We start from the raw sequence: 6,847 nt of genomic DNA, 5'->3' as shown, positions 1-6,847 counted from the left end.
CTCTCTCTCTGTCTGTCTCTCTCTCTCTCTTTCTCTGTCTCTCTCTCTGTCTCTCTCTCTTAGTCTCTCTGTCTCTCTTTCTTAGTCTCTCTCTCTCTCTTTCTTAGTCTCTCTCTCTCTTTCTTAGTCTCTCTCTCTCTCTCTTTCTTAGTCTCTCTCTCTCTCTTTCTTAGTCTCTCTCTCTCTCTTTTTTAGTCTCTCTCTCTTTCTTAGTCTCTCTCTCTCTTTCTTAGTCTCTCTCTCTCATTCTTAGTCTCTCTCTCTCTTTCTTAGTCTCTCTCTCTCTCTCTCTTTCTTAGTCTCTCTCTCTCTTTCTTAGTCTCTCTCTCTCTCTTTCTTAGTCTCTCTCTCTCTTTCTTAGTCTCTCTCTCTCTCTTTCTTAGTCTCTCTCTCTCTTTCTTAGTCTCTCTCTCTCTTTCTTAGTATCTCTCTCTCTCTCTCTTTCTTAGTCTCTCTCTCTCTCTCTCTTTCTTAGTCTCTCTTTCTCTCTCTTAGTCTCTCTCTCTCTTTCTTAGTCTCTCTCTCTCTCTTTCTTAGTCTCTCTCTCTCTCTCTTTCTTAGTCTCTCTCTCTCTCTTTCTTAGTCTCTCTCTCTCTCTTTCTTAGTCTCTCTCTCTCTCTTTCTTAGTCTCTCTCTCTCTCTCTTTCTTAGTCTCTCTCTCTCTCTTTCTTAGTCTCTCTCTCTCTTTCTTAGTCTCTCTCTCTCTTTCTTAGTCTCTCTCTCTCTTTCTTAGTCTCTCTCTCTCTCTCTCTCTCTTTCTTAGTCTCTCTCTTTCTCTTTGTTAGTCTCTCTCTCTCTCTCTTTCTTAGTCTCTCTCTCTCTCTTTCTTAGTCTCTCTCTCTCTCTTTCTTTGTCTCTCTCTCTCTCTCTTTCTTAGTCTCTCTCTCTCTCTTTCTTAGTCTCTCTCTCTCTCTCTTTCTTAGTCTCTCTCTCTCTCTCTCTTTCTTAGTCTCTCTCTCTCTCTTTCTAGTCTCTCTCTCTCTTTCTTAGTCTCTCTCTTTCTTTGTCTCTCTCTCTCTCTTTCTTAGTCTCTCTCTCTCTCTTTCTAGTCTCTCTCTCTCTCTTTCTTAGTCTCTCTCTCTCTTTCTTTGTCTCTCTCTCTCTCTTTCTTAGTCTCTCTCTCTCTCTTTCTTAGTCTCTCTCTCTCTCTTTCTTTGTCTCTCTCTCTCTCTTTCTTAGTCTCTCGATCTCTCTCTTTCTTAGTCTCTCTCTCTCTTTCTTAGTCTCTCTCTCTCTCTCTCTTAGTCTCCCTCTCTCTCTTTCTTAGTCTCTCTCTCTCTCTTTCTTAGTCTCTCTCTTTCTTAGTCTCTCTCTCTCTCTCTTTCTTAGTCTCTCTCTCTCTCTTTCTTAGTCTCTCTCTCTTTCTTAGTCTCTCTCTCTTTCTTAGTCTCTCTCTCTCTCTTTCTTAGTCTCTCTCTCTTTCTCTCTCTCTTTCTTAGTCTCTCTCTCTCTCTCTTTCTTAGTCTCTCTCTCTCTCTCTCTTTCTTAGTCTCTCTCTCTCTCTCTTTCTTAGTCTCTCTCTCTCTCTCTCTCTTTCTTAGTCTCTCAGTCTCTCTCAGTCTCTCCCTCCCCCTCTCCCTCCCCCTCTCCCTCCCCCTCTCCCTCCCGGAAGTCGGTGAAGGGAGAAACTCGATGCACCCACTGAAGTAGCGCTGTGGGTTTCCCTGAACCCACCCCGTCGTTAGAGAAATAAACGGTAAAAACCCTCTTTCAAATGTATGGGTTCAGACAAACCCGCATCGTCGTTAGAGAAATAAACGGAAAAAACCCTCTTTCAAATGTATGGGTTCAGACAAACCCGCATCGTCGGGCGTGTGTAGTCAAAAGCGGCATCCGGCAAAGTTTAAAAAAAAAAAATCTTTGGCAGCCTTGTTTTCTCTTGCCCTCGGGGAAGAACGTCAATCCTGCCACTCCCCACCCCCCCCCCCCTTTTTCCACTGTCGCATTGTTTTCCCCGAGTTTTGTAATGTGCAGAATTGTGACCCCATGAGATAGTGGCCGAGCCCAAAGCCTGTGTTGACTGTGGGATGCCTTGTTTCGGTTGTGAATAACTTGCTACTCTATCCATAGACCTTCAAGCGACTGCAACTATCGATTCTATAAAAGTGTGAGGAAAGCAACACCAATTCCTGATCACGTGGCAACTTCATTTAAAGAATTAAATCAGGCTAGCAGAATAGGTGTGTGTGTGTGCGCCGGTGTGTTTGAGGGAAAGAGATTGTCAGTTGGCCTGTACAATACATTTACGAGTTCTCTCTCCGTCTCTGTCTCTGTCTGTCTGTCTGTCTGTCTGTCTGTCTGTCTGTCTGTATGTCTGTCTCTCTCTCTCTCTCTCTCTCTCTCTCTCATATGACACAAACACGCACTCACTCATTCACTCACATATTCACTCACGCACTCGAACGCACATTCACTGACTTAAATACACACGCTCACGCGCAAATGGTAGCCTACATATAGAGTACGGGTGTCCAGCAAATGTCGTATTCTCAGTTTCGGACATGGTGTGCCGATTTTGAGACAAGCTGTAAAGCATTGACGAGTCTCGCCTAAACTTCAAAAGTATGCGCCATGAAAATTAGACTTTGTCCATAAAGCATAGGAGGTACACAGACATACAGCCGTAGCGGTGATGCAGGGACACAACTTGGGATCTGCTAAAAGTGTTCCTACATTGCAGGTGGTCTGTCATGATAGGTATATATACTGTTCAAAAAAAGAAACGCATAGCTTGTAATATTTGGTTAATTTAGTTATATGGCTACAAGGATATCCACCAAACTGCAGAAAATGTTTATCTGGTCGTCGACCTTTCGTCCTTTGCCACAAGTGAGCTCTGCACGTGACGCATGCGTTATCAGTGGCTACAATGTCAAAATTGCTCATTTGGCATGACCACTCGTCATGCTTCAGTGTAATATCGTGAAACTCGGGGAATATTGAGCTCTCACCATGTCTTCCAAAACCCATAAAAGCGGATTGTTCGCCACAAAGAAATCAGACGACAATTCAGCGACGAAAGATGGCCCGATTGAGCAGAGAAGACCGCCAAATTGTATTGGGTCGTTTACAAGCAGGCCAAAGTCAAAGTGCAATCGCCAGGCACTTCCACGTGTCCCAGAGCACCATCAGTAGACTGTGGGTCAGGTTTCAAGCCACTGGCTCCGTTGCTGACTTGCCACGAGCGGGAAGACCAAGGGCGACAACTGCTGCTCACGACCGCTTCATACGGCTCCGCCACCTCCGGAATCGTTTCCTATCGGCCTCATCTTCTGTCCAGGCTCTCCCCGGGCCACACCGATTATCGGACCAGACCGTGCGGAACCGCCTGCATGAAGCTGGTTTGAGAGCTCGCAGACCTCACAGAGGAGCTGTCCTCACCCGCCGCCATCGCCAGAACCGAGTGCAGTGGGGCAACCAGCACCTTCGCTGGACCGTCTGGAATCACTGGAGACACGTGTGGTTCAGCGACGAGTCCTACTTCCTGCTCCAGCGACATGATGGTCGGAGGAGGGTCTACCGGAGAGTAAACGAACGTTACGCGCCCAACTGTGTGGATGAGGCACCCGTTCATGGTAGTGGAGGCGTCATGGTGTGGGGGGCGATCAATACCGCTGGAAGGAGCACCCTGGTGCACGTCCAAGGGCGCATAACTGCCCAGCGATACGTGGAGGAAATTCTGCGCCCACACGCCCTTCCTCTTCTGGCTGACCAGGATGCCATATTCCAGCAGGACAACGCTCGCCCGCACACAGCACGACTCACCACCCAGTTCCTCACCGACCACCATGTCCAGGTGCTTCCCTGGCCATCCATGTCGCCAGACATGAACCCGATAGAACACCTCTGGGATGAATTGGACAGACGTGTGCGCAGGCGAGAAGAAGCGCCGGCAAATCACCGCGATCTATTGCAGGCACTTCAGGAGGAGTGGGACACCATCCCACAGCAAGATATCCGGCATCTGATCCAGTCCATGCCCAGAAGGTGCCGGGCAGTTGTTGCTGCTCAAGGCAGTCACACCCCCTACTGACTTGACAGCCTCGGCACCCAATCGTATTGATTGACTGATTGATTTGAAGATGCAAATGAACTGTGTGTGCATTCAACTGTGTCCATACCAAATTTCAAACAAATAATCTAAATATTGGATTTTCTGTTAATTTTTTCGAAAAATAAAACAAATTTGGCAAGTAGCAACTATGCGTTTCTTTTTTTGAACAGTATATATTTTGGTCCAGATAATTGACATAGGAAGTAGAGAATGTCCTTTAATTATTGGGAGGTGTCCTCTCATCGGAAGGGCCTCACATAGCAGGCCAGTACACTCTGTAGACAATTGCGTTCACATGCACACTCGCACACGCACGTACACATGCATGCACTGGCACGCACCCTAGCACGCCAGCAACACAAACACACACACACATACTGGCACAAACACGTACGCACGCACTTAAGCACTGACACGCACGTACGCAGACAGACTGACTGACATTCGGAATAATTATGTTTTGTGTGTATGTTTTTGTTTGTTGCTCCTTTCTCTGGGTTTTTATATTTAGTCAAGTTTTGACTAAATATTTTAACATCGAGGGGGAATCGAAACGAGGGTCGTGGTGTATGTGCGTGTGTGTGTGTGTGTGTGCGTGTGTGTAGAGCGATTCAGAGTAAACTACTGGACCGATCTTTATGAAATTGTACATGAGAGTTCCTGGGTAAGATATCCCCAGACAAACATTTTTTCGATAAATGTCTTTTATGACGTCATATCCGGCTTTTTGTAAAAGTTGAGGCGGCACTGTCACACCTTCATGTTTCAATCAAATTTATTGAAATTTTGGCCCAGCAATCTTCGACGAAGGCCAGATTTTGGTATTGCATTTCAGCATGGAGGCTTGAAAATTAATTAATGACTTTGGTCATTAAAAATCTGAAAATTGTAATTAAACTTATACCCCCCGCGGGTTAGGGGGAGTCCCATATTGGTTGGGACGAGAAAGAATTTACCCGATGCTACCCAGCATGTCGTAAGAGGCGACTAACGGTTCTGTTTCTCCTTTTACCCTTGTTAAGTGTTTCTTGTATAGAATATAGTCAATGTTTGTAAAGATTTTAGTCAAGCAGTATGTAAGAAATGTTAAGTCCTTTGTACTGGAAACTTGCATTCTCCCAGTAAGGTCATATATTGTACTACGTTGCAAGCCCCTGGAGCAATTTTTTGATTAGTGCTTTTGTGAACAAGAAACAATTAACAAGTGGCTCTATCCCATCTCCCCCCTTTCCCCTATCCCATCTCCCCCCTTTCCCCGTCGCGATATAACCTTGAATGGTTGAAAACGACGTTAAACACCAAATAAAGAAAGAAAGAAAGAAAGAATTAAAATTATTTTTTTATAAAATGATCCAAAATTACTTTTATTTTATTCTTTATCATGTTCTGATTCCAAAAACATATAAATATGTTATATTCGGATTAAAAACAAGCTCTGAAAATTAAAAATATAACAGTTATGATTAAAATTTCCGAAATCGTTTTAAAAACAATTTCATCTTATTCCTTGTGTCACACACACATATGCACACACACATATGCGCAGTCAACCGGCACGGTTGGCCTAGTGGTAAGGCGTCCGCCCCGTTATCGGGAGGTCGTGGGTTCGAACCCCGGCCGGGTCATACCTAAGACTTTAAAATTGGCAATCTAGTGGCTGCTCCGCCTGGCGTCTGGCATTATGGGGTTAGTGCTAGGACTGGTTGGTCCGGTGTCAGAATAATGTGACTGGGTGAGACATGAAGCCTGTGCTGCGACTTCTGTCTTGTGTGTGGCGCACGTTATATGTCAAAGCAGCACCGCCCTGATATGGCCCTTCGGTGGTCGGCTGGGCGTTAAACAAACAAACAAACAAATATGCGCAGTCTGTCATCCACAAACTCACAGAATTTTCTTTCTCTCAAACTGTAAAAAGGTACAAAACACAATAAATGAAGTTTATACGTTTCTTGAACAAAACAAAACACTCAAAACTCACATTTACACATCAAATAACCCCAATCCCTTGCCAAAGATAATTAACGTTTACACTCTAATTACTCTCATTCACTCACATCAAATCTCTACCTCGCAAACACACCCTCTTGCTATCACTCCATCATACACTGAAATTACACTTCCTGCATGAGTTATTTTTAGGGGACGGATTTAGCGGAAGAGTTACCGTCCAGCAGGTCTGACAGTGACTTGAAGTGAAGCGAGATCCTGGGTGTAGATGTCCCGAAGACGAATGACGTCACGAGCGCAGAATGAGTTCCTGGCGAAGTGAGTCCATAGCAGCCCTCAGCTGTAGAACGAGTTCCATGCGAAGCGAGTCCATAGCAGCCCTCAACAGTAGAATGGCTTAGCTTGACTGGGCTGGCGGATCATCTCCATCACTCCTCGGCAAGAAAACCGCAACCACATCCTGGTTGCATGAAAGCATACACGAAATTCCCCTGTCAAATGAAGACAGCTCCCTTTTGCTCTATGAAAGCAAAAGTAACGTTCAAATGAAGAACGGATTCCAGTCTGGAACGCAGACTACTAGCCCTGTAAACGGCTACGGCAAGAATGAATAAAACTGACACACAACTGAATTTACAGCTCACTACAGCGCACCTGAGATACACCCGATACACCAGAATTTAGAGAAAACCGTGCCGCACGAAAACTACGAATGCTAGCTGTCTCACCTGGCAGGTAAACGACAGCACAAAGAACAGGCGCTTGCAATGATTGCACGAAAGAAATTACAGCTGCTTGTGACACACCCCCCTTGTTAGACTGAACTAACAGTTAAGTTACAAAACT

This window comes from Littorina saxatilis, linkage group LG6, assembly GCF_037325665.1.
Source record: "Littorina saxatilis isolate snail1 linkage group LG6, US_GU_Lsax_2.0, whole genome shotgun sequence".
Classification (NCBI taxonomy): domain Eukaryota; kingdom Metazoa; phylum Mollusca; class Gastropoda; order Littorinimorpha; family Littorinidae; genus Littorina; species Littorina saxatilis.
Note: the sequence above shows the minus strand (reverse complement) of the source record.